This window comes from Choloepus didactylus, chromosome 1 (genome assembly GCF_015220235.1).
Source record: "Choloepus didactylus isolate mChoDid1 chromosome 1, mChoDid1.pri, whole genome shotgun sequence".
NCBI classification, from domain to species: domain Eukaryota; kingdom Metazoa; phylum Chordata; class Mammalia; order Pilosa; family Megalonychidae; genus Choloepus; species Choloepus didactylus.
Window position 1 is genome coordinate 160,676,051 of NC_051307.1, and position 17,928 is coordinate 160,693,978.

At 44.3% G+C, this 17,928-nt stretch overlaps 1 long non-coding RNA gene across 1 annotated transcript in view; it reads left to right on the forward strand.

Moving 5' to 3' along the window:
• Positions 1 to 2,465, forward strand: part of LOC119540424 — a 128,671-nt gene extending 126,206 nt beyond the window's left edge. The window contains exon 4 of the long non-coding RNA XR_005218093.1: positions 2,193 to 2,465. This is a non-coding gene — a long non-coding RNA (uncharacterized LOC119540424). The remainder of the gene's footprint in view (positions 1 to 2,192) is intronic.
• Positions 2,466 to 17,928: the final 15,463 nt, after the last annotated feature.

Here is a 17,928-nt window from a genome sequence, read left to right on the forward strand (position 1 = left end):
CAGCCTGCAGAGCCCATGCCTATGGTTGAGAGAAGGAGCTTGCTGGAGTGAGCTTCCCAGTTCCCTGCATCGGTTAACATGTCACAGTGGCAGGTGTGGTAGCTAGTATGCCAGCTGTCAGGACTTCCCAGTGCAGCAGCTGGGAGCCAGGCCCCTAGGAGCAGTGTTGCACCAGCGTCTGACCTCTTTTCCCAGTGCACACCTTCCCACAAAACTGGGATTCCTAGGCCTGGGCTTCCTGGGAAATTCCCCATGCCCTGAGACCCTCATCCACCCCTGGGCAGGGGAGCAGAAGTGAATGAGGCAGCACCAGCAACAGATGGCCATAGCTTCGAAATAAGCATTTCATTAGTTTGGAACCCAGGGAAAACACGGTTCAAGTTATAGGCAAAAATAAATGAGTAAGGAGAGCCTGATATTAAATCCTGCTTATTATTTGCAGTGCATCCATAAAATAAGTAGAGCTCTCTTTTTAAAGGGGCACTGTTAATTAGCTGTGGCGCCCATTCAAGCACTCTGTCTAGTTATAACATGGTTATGCCATGCTTGGAAAGAGGCGAACAGTTCCACATATCCTTTTTATGCCTACTCCTGTCATGCTGAAATTGGCTCCCTTGCTCCGTAGCTGTAGTTTATGTAGGAGCTGAACGACAATAGCATTACTTGTGTTTACACTTGCTTTGCCCATCCCGGGAAGGCCAGTCCTTCCTCATTTGCCCTTCCTGAGGTCGGTGCTCAATCCTGATTGGAGTGGACACCCGATTCCATTTCCACAAGCTGGGTGTTCTGTGTCTCTTTTGCCACTAAGTCATGCCTGGGAGTGTTTTTGTTCCTCTGTACAACCCCCAACATCTTGCACCGAGTTCTTCATCCTTCTGAGCAGGAGTCCTGTCGGCCCCACCCATTCCTCCAAGACAAGGCTTCCAGTCTCCTCTGATCTCCACGGACAGGCTTGTCTTGCCCGTGGAGGGATTTAGACCATGATTCAGAAAGTCTCCTTAATGCTGATGTGGTGAGACATTTCAGCAGGCAGCAAGGAATGTGTGGGCTTGAGTCCCAGCTCCACCACTGGAAACCTTGCTGAACCTCAGTTTCCGCATTTGTAGGTTAGAGATGAGAGGCTTTGCTGGTGTGCAATTAAAAAATTGTTTTACATTAATATTTTTTCTTTTGTTTTACATTAATATTTTTTCTTTTGTTTTACATTAATATTTTTTCTTTTGCCTTGCAGGATGTTAAATTTTCAATTCCTTTTGACCTGCTTCACTCCCTTGAATCGCTACCTTCCCATGACTGCCTTGGCTTCATCCATTAGATAAAACCTTTAAAAATGCCAGAGTCTTTTATTTTTAGGCTCTTTCTGGGTGCAAAAGTTCCTAGGTTCTGAGTAAGTCTGGTTGGTTTGAATGCACTGAGTATCTCTTGGAAGGAGCCCAAGGATCCTCATCAGTATGATAGCTACTTTTTTTTGAGTGCCTACTACCTGTAAGCTTCGACCTGCAGATCTGCACTCTATATATCATTTAATCTTTCTCACCACCCTACAAGGTAGGCATGACTATTCTCTTTTTATGAATAAGTATAAACTTAGACACAGGGAGGTTAAGTAATGGGCCCAAGATCTCCAATCTGATAAGTTGGGTTTCAGTGGGCCAATTGACTTCAAATTCCATCTTCCTACCATGGTTGTCATCTCCCTAAAAATCTAAGAATCTGAGTTGAGCAATTAATTCCCTAGAGCAGAGCTGTCCATTAGAAAGCTTTCTGTGATGATGGAAATGTCCTATTCTGTGCTGTCCAATATGGTAGCCACTAGCGACACGTGGCTACTGAACACTTGAAATGTGGCTAATGTGACAGAATAACTGAGTTTTAAATTAATTTAATATTATATTAAGCTAGATTTAAATAGCTGATAAGGCTGTTGGTTGCAGTTTGCTGCAACCTCAAGGAGATTCCAGGATCTCTAATCAATGCTCTCCCCCAAAGCCTCCCCCAACCTCATAGATGGGCACACACTTAGTGACTGTCTTTCTATAGTTCTGTAATAAACCCGTATTGATACAGCCTGGGCTCTGGGGCTTCAGCTGGACAAAAGGCACTGTGGTCCTCCACCTGCCAGCTTTCTACAGACTTGTGGCTTCTTTTTCCAGCTCCTGTTTAACATTTGGTTTTCTGTTCTTCAATCTCAGGGTCCCCGGTTTCCTACCTCAGCTCTATTTGTTCTTCCTTCTCCTCCGAAGACCTCACATTGCTCCTTGTCCACCAGTAAGTTTTGATACGCACGGCCCCGTGAGGCTTTGGGGATTCTTTCTCAGCTCAGTAGCTGTGACTGTTGGTCTTGTTACACTTCCAGAAGATGCTTGGATTCATAAGCTCTTTTTTACATTTGTGCCATTTTGGGCATCATGCTTTTCCTTTTTTTTCCCCCCTGATTATAATAGTAATGCATGTTGACTATAGAAAATGTGGAAAATATGGAAAAACATAAAGAAAATAAAAGCCATTATCACTTTTATCATTTGAGCTTTTACCTTTAGATATGTCTTTTTAATAAAAAGAAATAACCATTTGTAGTCTTCATTTTTAGTTACCAATAGATCATGAATAATGTGTCATCAAATATACTTCAAGAACATGATTTTAAGTAGTGTTAATTATTTTCTTGTGTGAAAACATCATAGCTTATTTTACTAATACCTTAATGGGACATTTAGCTTCTTTCCAATGTTTTGCTATTACAGATAACAATAATGAGCATCCTTACAGATGATTCAGATAATTCTTTGTATATATCTGTAGTAAGTTCACTAGAGCACACTCCTAGAATTGCAGTTGATAGGTCAAAGGACATGTAGGTTTCAGTGTTCTCTCTGAATGTCACCAAAATTGCTTTTAGGAAGGTTTACCAAATTTTATTCCCATCCATGGACAATGAGAGTAGCTGACTGTGGTGGGATCAGGTGATCTGAGGAAATGCCCACCCTTCAGATTCACCACTGTATTAAAAAAAAAATTATTGGAATTAGAAGATGTTTCATGTACTTTTGCTGTGTAACATCTTATCCTAAAACTTAGCAACTCAAAACAACAATTTAATTTTGTTTGCAATGTTGTAGGGGCAGGAATTTGGGAAGGGCCCATCTGTATAGTCTTCCGTGGGGCCACTGATGTGGTTGCTGTCGGAAATTGGCTGGGGCTACAGTCATTTGAAGGCTTGACTAGGATGAATATCCAAGACGGCTCACAAACATGGCTGCATGTTGCTGGAGAGCTCAGCTGGGGCTGTCAGCTGGAGAGTCTGCACGTGATCTTTCCAGCATGGTGGTCCAGGGTAGGGAGTCTTCTTACATAGCAGCTGGCTGCTCCCAGACGTAAGTGTTCCAGGACTTCCAAGGGGAAGCTGTGTGGCCTTTTCTGCCCTTGCCTTGGAAGTCGTACAGTCACTGCTACCACACTCTGTTGGTGAAAGCAACCATAAATTTGTCCTGATTCTAGGGGAGAGGACATGGACTCCACCTTTCAATGGGAAAAGTGTCAAAGATTTGAAGCCATTTTTTTTTATTATTCATTTTATTGAGATATTCACATACCACGCAGTCATACAAAACAAATCATACATTTGATTGTTGAAGCCATTTTTAAAAACTCCCACAGAAGTTATTTTACATATATGCATGGCCTGTGTAGTATTAGTGATGCTTTCGCCATCAGTGATACTCAAGTTTTCAAAGGAACCTGTACCTTAAAAGGTGCCCAAAGACCGTGCTGGATACACAAAGTGGTTTTCAAGGACCCTGTGTTGGGTTAATGGGTATGTGAAGACGGGCAAACGTGAGTATGGCTGGGGATTTACTTGTCAATGTGAGTAACACTTAAGAGCCCAGGGTCAGGGTTGAGCCTATCATTGAGCTGGGATTGACTGGTTGCCGATATCAGGCATCTCTGATATTGAAGGGGTCCCAAAGATCCCAAAGTCAGGTGGGAGGACTTAGCTTTTGATGCCTTCCCTGATGCTGCCCAGCAGCAGGCCCAGCATCTGTGACCAGCTGAGAAGTGACTAATCCACTGCACTCACCATGTCTGCACTAAAGGAGCTCCATCCCCAGGAGTAGGGCAGAGGAAGGAAAGCACATGCACCTGGCTTCCTGATCTGACCATTAAATTTTTTTTTTTTTAATCTTCATTTTATTGAGATATATTCACATACCACGCAGTCATACAAAACAAATCGTACATTCAATTGTTCACAGTACCATTACATAGTTGTACATTCATCACCTAAATCAATCCCTGACACCTTCATTAGCACACACACAAAAATAACAAGAATAATAATTAAAGTGAAAAAGAGCAATTGAAGTAAAAAAGAACACTGGGTACCTTTGTCTGTTTGTTTGTCTGTTTCCTTCCCCTATTTTTCTACTCATCCATCCATAAACTAGACAAAGTGGAGTGTGGTCCTTATGGCTTTCCCAATCCCATTGTCACCCCTCATAAGCTACATTTTTATACAATTGTCTTCGAGATTCATGGGTTCTGGGTTGTAGTTTGATAGTTTCAGGTATCCACCACCAGCTACCCCAATTCTTTAGAACCTAAAAAGGGTTGTCTAAATTGTGCGTAAGAGTGCCCACCAGAGTGACCTCTCGGCTCCTTTTGGAATCTCTCTGCCACTGAAGCTTATTTCATTTCCTTTCACATCCCCCTTTTGGTCAAGAAGATGTTCTCCGTCCCACGATGCGGGGTCTACATTCCTCCCTGGGAGTCATATTCCACGTTGCCAGGGAGATTCACTCCCCTGGGTGTCTGATCGCACGTAGTGGGGAGGGCAGTGATTTCACCTTTCAAGTTGGCTTAGCTAGAGAGAGAGGGCCACATCTGAGCAACAAAGAGGCATTTGGGAGGAGGCTCTTAGGCGCAATTATAGGGAGGCCTAGACTCTCCTTTGACCATTGAATTTTAATGTGCAGACTTTTGTTTTGGGCCCTGTGTGTCAAGGCCTGATTTGATCAACCTTGGGTAAGGTGGTAAGAAAATGAAAAATGCCAGAGTTCCCTGGGAATTGCATGTTTTCATTGGTAGCTCAGTCTGGCTTGGTGCATCCATGACCCCATCTCACCTTAGTCTGAATTGTTTTAGGTGCCTTAATCTAGCTGCAGATTAAGTAGCCAGCCTGCCTCTTAGTGTCCATGGGACCAGGATTCTATTTTTGTGATTCCTTGTGCATTTCCTTCCAGAATCACCCAGATGTTGGTGAGGAATGGACCCTGCATACTGTCAATTGCCTCTCATGTCCTCATAGAGCACGGTGGGGGTGGTAGGGATCAGAATCTTCTGGGGATCTTTCTGGGGGCCATGCACATGGCCTGGCTTAGTCTTGGACCTGGGGGATAGGATTTCCAGAAAGTTGGGAAGGGGGTTTGGCCTGCCTAGTTTGAAACAATTTTCTGGCAATTATGATGCCACCTTCCCCACCAGAGCCACTGGTTTATAAGGTGTTTTATTTTACATCTCTCACCTCAGTTGATCCTCACAAAAGGCAAGGCAGGTAGGTGTTATTTTTATTTATTTATTTTTAATACAGTTTTATTGATATATATTCACATACCCTACAGTTGTCCATGGTGTACAATCATTCACAGTACCATCATATAGCTGTGCATTCATCACCAGAATAAATTTTTGAATATTTTTTAAAAGTAGAAAAGAACACCTAAAACCTTCCACCCCCCACCCAACCCTATGTTTCATTTAGTTTTTGTCCTCATCTTTCTACTCATCTGTAGACACACTGGATAAAGGGATGGTGAGTCACAAGGTTTTCACAATCACACAGTCACACCATGAGGCAGGTGTTATTATCCCTGTTTTACAGAAAAAGAAACTGAAGCACAGAGGGGTTAAGTGACTAGCTGTAAATCTCAGAGCTACATTTAAATCAAGAATTTATGATTATTCTAGAAATCATTCAGCAGGTTCCTTTGTGTGAAGACTTCGTGGCCCCTTCCTTCACTGTGGCATTCCTGGAACTGGCAGGAATGTTTTGTTGGACTGTGTTGGCAGCTTTATGGGCCAGAGGGTCTGGGACATGGACGCTGTGGAACTGAGACTGAGCCCCCTGCTGTGTACCCAGGGGCATGGTCCTATCTGATTAGCTTGCACATTTCAGCTGAATTTGGGCTCTGAAGGTGACACCTTCTCTGGTGGGAACTGCTAAGGGCATTATGGATGCGTAGCACATCTCAGAATGCAACAGCCAAGCTCTGCTCCTCTGGAATGTAGGTTGATGGTGAAAAAACAACAGGACAAGCCTTTGTTTCACATTTCAAAGCACTGCTAGGGGAAGAAGATGGGCTTGCTGCTCGGAAGTAAATGTGGGCAGGAATCAACTCTAAAGACCAAGATGCATCTTTTTGATAGAAAGTACAAGGGGCCACCTGGATTAAAAGACTCCATCCCAAACCAGCAGAAAAAGTGGTGTTTAATAGATATTCCCCAATCCTGCAACTGTTTGATGATAAAGACACCATAATCTGTTAGCCCTTGAGGAGGCAGGTGGGGGTGAGAACCACAATTTAAGAGTTGAAAGGGAAGTTAAAAGGGATCTCAGAGAACCCTGGTCTGCTCCCATGATTTACAGCACAGAAGTCAGACTCCAAGAGGAGAAGTCACCCAGTGTGTAAGTGACAATGACAGAACTAGAACCCTGGGCTCTTCCGGCCCAATTTGGGCTTGTCCTATTACGCCACTCTGCAGTTTCCTGGGGATCCAAATGCTGGGATGGAGAGTGATGGTTGCTCTTAATTCAATCATGGAACCCAGGGCACAAAGCAGAGGCAGGCATTTCTTCCTTTCTAATGTGATGAGTTTTCAATTTTGAACCTTTTCCTAATGCCAACTCATCCCTTGTCCTTTGATAGGGGGATGATTTGTGAGTTAAGCAGGATATCTGGAATTGGCCTGGTAAGGTTGGAGTGTTCAGAGAGGCTCCTAAACTGCTTTTCCTGCCACATAGCCTAAAAATGACCTCAGTTTCTGAGGTATATATGTTCTGTTGAAGTGTAAAGCAATAAGTTATTATTGGCTGTAATTATATGACCTCCACTTTTATGCTTTCCTGATGAGTTTGAATTGCCAAGCAGACATCTATGGATTGAGGACAAGTAAATTTACTGGCTGGAGGTGGATTGTGAAAGATGTGAGCAGTGGACATTGCCTGGAGAAGACCTTATTAGTTGGGGATTTCATGGCCCATCAGGGACAATATGAAAGCACCAGGAACCTAGAGTAAGAGGAAGGGCGGCAGGGAGGAAGAACTATCAAAGAATGGGGAGAGCAAAGAGTAGTAGCAGTGAAGACTTCCACTGCCTAGTACAGAATTTTGCTAGAACTCATCCTGGTTGCCATCCTTGGCTAAATCCATAGAGTTTCCCACTAGGCATTATGGGGCCATTAAGCTTTCAGACCAATGGTCAGAGAATCTGGTTCTCCTTTGTTCTAAGAGTACATCTGCCAAGTCTGTATCTTATGAACCTGATATGGAGCAGAGCTACTCTCTGGAAGGACCCTCTGAAGACATCTAGTCAAGCCCCTTCACTGGACAGGTAAGGGCCCAAGAGACTGTGTACCTGCCTCAGGCCAGACAGTGGGAAATTGAGTCTGGGGTCCCATTCCCCTGACTTCTATCATTGTCTTTGCAGAACAGACCTTGAAAAAGATGTCACAGACTAATGTCTGTGGTTGTGATTGGGACTTGGCTTCCCTGGCTTTGGCTTCCATCATCTCTGAATTGACAGTGTCAGGGCAAGGTAGAGACTTCTTGCCTCTTTCTTGGGTCAAATGGTCATGTGTGGCTCAAAGTCTCCTCATGCTGACTGAATGAGAATGCCCTTGATAGATACATACCTGGTGGACCAAAGGAGCAAGGAGTAAGGAAAAGGAAGGGAAGAAGGAGAAAAAGTGACTGTAATAATTATGGTGAAGATTAAGTGTGCCAGTTTGATGTTTTTATGTCCCCCAAACTCCATGTTCTTTGATGCAGTCTCGTGGGTGCAGATATATTAGTTACTTAGGTAGGAAACCTTTGATTGTTTTCATGGAAATGTGGCTAGTAAACACCTTTGATTAGGGTATGACCTTTTGATAGATTGTTTCCATGGAGGGTGTGGCCATGCCCATTTAGTATGGCTTAATTTAAATCACTGGAGGCCCTATAAGTGTTCAAACAGAAGGAACTCAGAGTGCTGGCTGCAGCTTAAGAGACATTTTGGGAGATGGACTTTGACAGCAGACTTTTGCTCCAGAGAAGCTAAGAGAGGACAAACGCCCCAAGAGCAACATTTGAAGAATGCACAAGGAGCTGGAGAGAACAACTGGAACAACATCCATGGTCAGCAGACCCCAGCCATGTGCCTTCCCAGCTAACAGAGGTTTTCTGATGCCAATGGCCTTTCTCCAGTGAAGGTACTTGATTGTTGATGCCTTACCTTGGACACTTTATACTTAAGACTGTAACTCTATAACCAATAATCCCCTTTAATAAAAGCCGATTCATTTCTGGTGTTTTGCAAAATGGCAGCATTAGCAAACCAGAACAATAAGGATTACTTTTACAGAGCTCTTTCCTGGAGAGAGCTCTTGATTAGTGGGTTAGCCTGCTCAGAGTGAGAGCTCAACCTGTCCACTCGTCCTCATGCCTGATCATCTGCCTCCATATAGAAGCCAGCATTAATAATTTACATTTACTTAGTGCACATTGCCAAGAAACTCAAAAACATATTATAAATGTCATGTGCTGTGACAGGCACTGTTATTACGTGAGAGATAGTGCAACAAATCATCCAATAATTAATTTACAAATACCAGAAAACCAGACTATGTTGGATGAAAATCAACATGACTATGCAGAGAACCTATCACATCAGACCCTTTTAATTTCCTCCAATGTCAAAATGACAGGACTGAAAGATAAAACAAAAGCAAAAGATGTAAAATAACCTGACTTCAGTAAGCCCTTTAGCTCTGTTCCATATGATAGCCTCATAAACATACTATGAAAATATGGTGTAGTTTCTGCTATTGTTTAGTCTTTGATTTATTGTAGTTCCCTTTTCCCCAAAGAGTTGGAGTAAAGTGCTCTGCAGAAAAATATCTGCTGCCCGGGGAAGCACTGGGAGGGCCTCTTCAGGAACAGACTCTGAATTATTCTTATTCAGAAACATGATTACTGTTAGAGCGTTTTAACATTTACAAAAAGCATAGAGTTGGGTCTCAAACCCATGCCTTTAGATTTCAAAATAAGAATCATTTCCTGCTCAACCATAACCTGCTTGAAAACAGCCATTCACTCAACTACTCCAGAGTAACTAAGTTTTAGTTTTTTCCAGGATAGTGATGAGGAGGTCTTAGAATGGTGATATTTATAGCGGAGGCTGGGGGAAGCTGATTTCCTGAGGATAGTCCCCATTGCCGTGGCCTCCAGACTTTTTGCATCGCCAATTTCTCCTCTGGAGTAAAGCGGTCTTGGGGTGACCCTGCTGGTCCGATGCTGGGGGCTTAGTTAAGGCAAGGGCTGAGTGACCGGAGAAGAGAAGGCTCTTCATTCTCAGGGACTGGAGTGAAGATGGGATTTCACAGCTCCCTGGGAAGCCCACCTGCTAAGAGGGCCTGGGGCATTGTTGTGGATTGAATTGCGTCTTCCCCAAAGACATGTTCAAGTCTGCCTAGCACTGTGAATGTGAACTCTTTTGTAAATAGGATCTTTGAAAGTGTTATTAGTTAAGATGAGGTCAAACTGCATTAGGTGGGCCCTGATCCAATATGACTGGAGTCCTTATAAGGAGAGGAAATTTAGACAAAGACACGTGCACACACACACACACACACACACACACAGAGCCATGTGACAGAGGCAGAGGTAAGTTATTGATTGCTGACAGGTCACCTCCAGAACCCTACAGATGTCAGTGGAAGCACAGCTCTGCTAACACCTTCATTTTGGACTTCTAACCTCCAGAACTGTGAGACGATAAATTGCAGCTGTTCTAAGCCATTCGATTTGTGGAACTTTGTTACGCAGCCCTGCACAACTAAGACAGGGACCTACAGAGAGCAGCTCGCACCTGTTGCTGGATGTGTGGGGTCCCTGGAAATGCTGCCTAAGTCTGCCAAGCAGTGGTACTGGGGGGAGAGGACCACCTCTGTCCTGTACGGGGAGGGGAGGACACATGGGGCAGACCTGTTTCCTTCCCCACTGCAGAGAGGAGGCTGGGAATAATTGACAGCTCATTCACTCAAACCAACCAAGAGGCAAAAATCTAAAATCTTACTGATTCCTACTAGTTTGAGAGATCCTCAATAGCTGGAACCGTCTGAGTGCCAAGAGAACGTTATGATCATGAGTAGAAAAAGAAAACTCAACATCCACTTAAGGGAATTTAGTAAACAACCAGAACAGGTGGCTTTTACTGAGGTAAGACAAGATGATGAGGCAGAAGAGAGCTTTGGTAGAATAGAAGTAAGAACTCTCAAGGAAAGCTAGAGAACAATACTGACGTTATAAAACAATAAAAAATTGATTTCTTAATTTAAGCAATTGAGTATGCAAACTGTAAAAGAGACTGGTCATAGCTGAGAACCAAATTAGTGAGTGTTCTGGATGATCCTATGGGAGAAATAGCTCACAAAGTAAGAACAAAAAGATGTAGAAGTTATGAACAAAAAGCTAAGAGATAAAACCAACAAATCTAGATTGTGAAAGGGCTCACTGAGGATTCCAGGATGGTTGCATGCACAGATATTTTCTAGTCATAGTCAGGTAGCATTGGTGAGCTCCAAGGAAAAAGAAAATTTCACTGACTGTGGATGGAAAAAGTGGGTCATTTACCAAGGGAAGCCTGTCAGACCCATTTGCAATACTGGAAGCCAGACAACTGTGGAATAATATTTATCAACATTGAAAGAAAAGGATTATGATCTATGAATTCTACATCCAGGCAAGGTAATGATTATCTCTCAGGGCATTTTTGAACATACAAGGCCATGTGTACATTCCACCTGCTAGGTCAAATATTGGAAGGGACCTTAACGATGATTGTACCCACCCTCCCCTACCCCATCAATCACATTTATTTTTTGCTTTGTGAGTGTGTGTTCTTGGTGTGATAAGGGCAGGGAGTCATAAGGGCAGGAAGTAGAAAGAATATCAGGAAGGCTATTAAAACCATTATGTGGGCCTCAGAAGGTTTTGATGCTTTTTTGCATTTAGAAGGGCTTATTGAAGAATTGAATTGGCCATAGTTAACATACTTCTGGATCTGTATGTGAGGGCCCCAGGGAAACCAATGTGGTTGCAATGAGGTTTCTCAATGGAAGAAATGAGTCAGTGCTACACAACTGGGGGTCCCTGAGAAGTTCCCACCTAGGGTTGCCAGGTTTGCAAATAAAAATATAGGATGCCCAGTTAAATTTGAATTTCATGATTGAATAATTTTTAAAATAGAAGTATGTCCTCAATATTTCATGCGTATCTTGTATTTTATCTGGCAACTCTTATCCCAGCCCATAGCAACCAGGAGCCAGAGAGAGCTTGGGATCTCAGCTATAGATTGATGCTGAAGACTGGAGTTTCAATGGAGGGAAACAGGGAAACCTTGAAGTAAAATATGGGGTCATTGTCAATGCGGAAGCCAGAGAAGAAGTGATTTCTGAGTGCCAGCTTGTCTGTCTCTCAATTGGAAACAGATTTGAATTGATCCTTGCCTTTGTGCTGCTTAGTCTCATCGAAAAGTTTGTGTACCTGTATGTATGAGTGAGTGCAAGTGTGAGCGAGAAAGATGATAATGAAGAATTAATTTTCATTGAGCATGTACTGTGTTAGGCACTAAGGTAAGCACTTTAGCTCATTTATTCTTCAAAACACTGATTCCCATTTTACAGATGTGGAAAGTAAGGTACAGAGAATTTAAGTGACTTGCTTAAGGTCACAGAGATAGCAAGTGGCAGAGCCAGGACTTGGACTCAGGTTTGCCTGGCCTTGAGAGTTGTGCTATTGCCCTCTATGCCATCCCACTTCACAATCAAGAGCAGCAAGAAAAAATAAAAAGCATCATGTTGCTATCATATGTGGCCACTGGAGACAGTGCAGAGGGGAGAGGTCAGTGTAGGGCAGATTGCTGGGGGAAGGCTTCTGGGAGAAGGGGACACAGAAACTGGGTTCTCATTGGTGGGTTTGGATTTGGGATGGTGAAAGGAGTGAGTGGTGAGAACAGAAGCCTTGTGTGGTGTAAGGAAGGGAGCAGTGGGGTGGAGGGGGGGTCAGGCGGTGAGGGTGGGGGTCGGGGTCTGTGAGGCAGGATCCTGACAAATCAGAGGAGAGAGGACAGGAGGCATTCAGTTGGTCCAGTGCAGCTCCCTGAATGACCAGAAGAGACATTCTCTTGAAGTCCAAAGTGGCGGGCAGAGGCTTCATCATGGGTGAGAGAATTGTCTGGGGTTTGGAGTGGGGGTGGTGACACATAGGCTACTTTAAGGAGTGGTAGGGATGGGAAGGAGTAGGCAGGGCTGTGAGCAATGTTTAGGAAGTGACTAGACAGGATGTGGTGATGGAATAGATTTGGGGAGAGGATGATGGGAGCATACCCAGAAGCATTTACCTGGCAGCACTCCAGAGTGGAGGGAGCCCTGAAAACAGGCTGCAGATGAGGGTGGACAAAAAGAGGGAGACTTGTTGTGGAAGCTGTTGCCCCAGGAGAGGTGGGGACCGATGGTGCAAACTGAGCCATCACTATAGCACTTGAGAGTGCCCTGACAGCAGAGATAGGGTGTGGCTCCTAGAGCCCACGGAGCAGATCTCCCAGTGAGACTTTTCAGCATCCAGGATGGTGCGGGGCCTGTGCAGAGACCTAACATGGAAAGGTACAGATTTAGGGCTGCCTGCCTTTGAGGACAGCTCATTCGATGTTACATCTCTCTGGCAGAGTCCACCCCACACCCTGGTTTTACATGAAACTCACATACCTTTCCAGATCACCCACCACTATGGGTCAGGCAATGCCCTCGACACTGATTATGAGCAAGCCAAGCCGTCACCATGCAAGGCGGCTGAAATAAAATGTGTAATTGTGCTCCAAGACACCTTAATTGTTCATTAATTACTCCATAAATCATAGTGACACCTGTGTTTGTGCTTCTGTTAATTCACTCTCATGAGGTGGGGGCATGGAAGCAAATTGTGCTTCTTGAAAAGAAGCACCCGGCCAAGGAAAAACCAGGCCCACGGCTGTGGGATGGATGGAGCTGAATTGCCTCTCCTTCACCCTCAGCCTCAATTCCAACCCCATCTGCCTTCAGGCCAAGACCACAGCCCCTTTTAGTACTAATAATAACCAGGAATGGGGCCTGAATAGGGCAGGCGTGGAACTAAGGGTTCCACCTCCTCTAATCTATTTCATCCTCCCAGAACCTGGAAGGAGAGGGATTATTATATTCATTTTATAGATGAAAAACTGAGGTTCAGAGATTCTATGTAAGTTACCCAAGGTTGCACAGCCAGATAAGTGGCCATGCTGGAGCTTGAACCCAGGTTGTAGGATGCCCAACTGATGTAGTACCTGGGTGGGAGGTGGGGTGGGGGGAGCCAGAGAACAGCTTGGTGGGGGAGGGAGGGATTTCCTTTTAATAATCTCTGATACCTCAGATGTATCTTCCACATTAATCCAAGGAAAAGCAAGCTGTTTTCTAAATGATAATACCCCTGATGTTTCTTGAGGATTGTGTCTAAAGTGGAAACAGAATTCATCCAGGTATTTTGGCTGAGATATTCTGGTGCCCTGCAGCTCTGACTGGCTACTGTTGGAGATCCCTCTAACTGACCTCCATCCCACACAGTCACGTGCTCCCATCCCTCAGAGCCTTTCTCTGCCCACATCTGTTGGCAGCCATTGGTGGCCGAGGCCTGGCCCCGGAGAGTGTGTGATTGCTCCAGATGGCTAATAGAACTTTATTGCCACTATCATTCTTAATGTGGCCATTCCAGAGCCCCTCTCTGGTGTGCCAGTCCTGGCTGCTGGGAGCAGGGGCGTCGCTGCCTCCCCTTTCTCCTGGGCCTGGTGGTGCACTTCCACTGATGCCGTGGACTGGCTCTTAAGAAAGCAAGCAACACCATAAATCCAAATTTGGGGGTAATCCTTTTCCCCTGGGTTAAGATCAGAGCTTTGAAGGGAGGAGGGTGTGACTGAGGTGGTGGTTAGAGGAGGCTTTCTTTTCTGGGTCTGGAGCACTGTGGGAGAAGGGGGCTTGCAAAGTGTGAGGAGAGAGTGTAGGTTGGAGGTAAGAGGCTGCCTCATCCTCTCCTAGTCAGCCCTGCTCGTCCCTCAGGTCCCAGTTTCAAGAGACCTTCCCTGACCAGCGAATCCTGTTATCCCCCCCACCCCTTCCTCCCAAGGATTTCTCTCTATTTGTGGTGATAAATTTATTCATGGATCTATTTGTTTAATGTATCTGTTGGACACTAGACTATGCAGGGGTGATGTTTGTTTTGTTCATCACTACATCAGGGGCCAGCACTGTGCCTGGCACATCATAAGGACCGAATAAATATTTGTTGAATAAACAAAGAAGTGAATTAATATTATTATTGAGCCATGGTGAACTCTTTCTTCAAGAGTGATTCTCTCAAGCTCTATTAATAGTCATGATGTGCTAGCAGTTGACTTAAGACTGGGAGGAAGGAGGAAGGAAACCAAGATGTTTTCAGAGACCAACAGAGTAGTTAGATTCTGGGCCCTGAAGCCTGAAGCTAAGATACCCAAAATGGTGCCTGGCATATGGTGACACTGAACACATTGCACAATAAGCATATGAATGAGAAAAGTTTAGAATTTCTGTACTCTTCATGGATGGCCAGGTAAGCAAGTCTATGGGAGAGAGAACTACCCATCCCTGCCAGGAAAAAAAAAAAAAGCAGGAGCAAACGCTCTCCCTCATTTTCATGACATGATTTTACCATAGCAGGAAGTGGGACATTCAATTTCCCACCTCGCCTTTCCTCCTATGCTCTCTGAGAGATCCTGCTAATGACTTAGCATCTTCTAGCAGGGAAGAAGTGAGGACCTCAAGCCATCTTGCTGGGCTGTAGGTGTGTTAGGATAGGAGGGGATTATGGATCAGTACCAGGCATAGACAAGGGAAGCCGTGAGTCTTGGAGGAGTCACCAGGCCACAGAGAGTTTAGGGAGGCAGGAAAGCCTCCTTATTCCTCCAGCCATTCTCTGGACTGTTTTCCACAGGCCAGCTGGACCCATGTGTTGCTTGGCCTTCATCAGGCAGAGCCTTAGCCTGATGGAATCTATAGGGAATCCAGGGAATCCAGGTGGATACGACAGAGAAACTGCCCAGCAGGATGAGTGGCCTATAGATGAAGGCTTTGTCATGTTTGTTGGACTAGATTTGTTGCATGTAATCACTACAGCTATTGTGGAATAGGGGAAGGCCTCATAGGGAGGGATATTGAGCAATACTTACATGTGTTAGATGGAAGGTCACTATTCCAGCTTTATTACAAAGGGGCTGGATTGGAGAACATGGTTTGAACTTGGAGCAGAATCCACAGTCCCAATTCCTCCCCACAAATCAGGCCACTTATCCACCCAGCCACAGATAGAGAAGTAAAACTTTAGAGACACGTGAACAAAGCTGATGCACGGTACCATTCCTTTTTCTGGGAGACCAAATTTCCCCCAGGAGATGCAAGGACAAGAAGTAGAGCTCTTCCAACACTTCATTCTGCTGCTACTTGCACTGTAGCCTGCTTGGTCATTGCCACCTCCTCAGAGACTGGGTTCCTGAGGTGGTCCCTGGTGTCCATTTCCCACCTCCTCATGACCTGTCCTCAGATCTCCCATGCCTTGACTCACCTGCTCTCCCTGACGTCTTCCATTCATCTGCCAACATTCATTTGCGCTGATACTTTTTAATCATCTTTCAAGACCCTGCTTAAATATAATCTCTACTAAGCACTTGTGAAGGAGTTGGGGCAAGTATCCCTTCTGGGCTTCTGTAGTTCTTAGAACTATTTCATGTTGAAACCATCCATTGACTTTCCTTCTCCTTTACACTGTGAGCTCCTTGTGAAAAGAGACTGTTTTATTTCTCTTTGTACCTCCATAGTGGGTGTTTAGGAAGAGTTTCTTGACCTTTGCTAAGGAGAAGGCAGAACTCAGGCTGTAAATGGCAGGACTATGAAGATGAAGGTATGAAGATGTCACTGAGGACTGTGAGGATTAAGGATGTGGTGAAAGCCTCCAGCCACGAGAACAAGCTGCATATACCCTTCCAAGAGAACCAGGAGAGGGGAACTAAGGCCATAGATTCAGAAGCCAGAAAATTCCTACAATGGTCTTTTAAACACCTGGTTTAGGAAAGCTTAGAAAAGATATTATGATCATTAGAACTTTCTGGGGATTCATTAAGTTTTGCTAAATTAACCTCATCATTTGGTCAGAGGTATCAATGCAATCTTCTAGGTAGATAGATCAGGGGAAATGACATACCTATATGATCCTATTTGGAGCAAGCCAGGGAACTTGCAGTCTCACATTATATTTATGACTAAGATGATAAAATGTATGTTGCAAAGTTAAGTGTCTAAAGATAGGGTGAACTTAAATTTTATTGTCTAAATGGGCCCATTTTTGAAAATGAAATGGGACAGTTGTCAGCTGGGTCCCTGTGAAGTTGGAACTCCAGCTGGAACTGAGAAGGAGTTAGGAGGGCAGAAGGCTTCCTGGGGAGTAACACCTATGAAAGGGAAGAGGAGGAAGCAGGGTTGGGTAGGGGGAGCTAGGATACTGTGGTGCAGACCCATCAAAGTCTCTGTCAGTCCAACAGGTTGCTTTGGAGCAAAGATTGACTATTAGAAGGGTCCTGCATTGGGTAAAAATAGCTGGGGCTTCGCACCACCTTGCTCGGTCATTGTCCAGGGTGATTCTGAGAAGAGTGTGAGTTTGGCTCAAAAGCTGAAGGACATAACAGCTGTAGGCTGTCAGTTAACCCACTCCTCCTAGGGGGGCAGCACTTTTATATTTTAGAGGCTATCTGAGTAGCACATCCCTGTGTCTGACACAGGGTACTACTGATAATTTTGCTGGGACAATAGAAGTAAACCACAACTGTCCCTTACAAACACGGACATCTGGGCACCTTCTACAGAGAACTTTTATAGGATTCTGGCTTTGATTCTATCCTGCTCTATCCTGGTCCTATCCTATTAGCACTTTTTTTTTTTTCTTTAATCTATCACTTGCCTTGCATAAAATAGCTAGCATTCTCTGAACACTTATTTATACAATGCCAGTCCCGATTCTAAGTATGTTACATGCAGTCACTTATTTAATTTTCCTAACAACTCCATGAGGTAGATATCATTATTATTCCATTTAAAGGTGATGAAACAGATGCACAGAGAGGTTATGTGACTTATTCAAGGTCACACAGCATGTAAGTGAAAGAGCTGGACTTTAAACTCAAGAGGTTTGCTTCCAGGACCTGAACCCTTAAATACCTCACTATTTGTAGATTTTTGAGTAGCAGGGACTAGGGAGGTAATTTCACTGAGATTCCTACATGTAGAAGTTGAGGACTAGTGCCTAGATCCCTGACTCCTGAGCCCAGGGTTTCTTCACTGCTGCATGAGTCAGACATGCTTATTGAATTTGTAGGTGATAGAAAGTTGGAAAGGAAAATTCTACAATTGAAGATACAATAATGGTTCAAAGTGATTTTGACAGGCTAGAATGCAGAGTTGAAACTAATAAGATAAAATTTAACAGAGATATATGTACGTGTCTACATTTAAATTCAAAAGCATCAATTGCACAAGTACTGGGTGGGAAAGACCTTGCCTGAATGCAGTTTATTGGTAATGAGC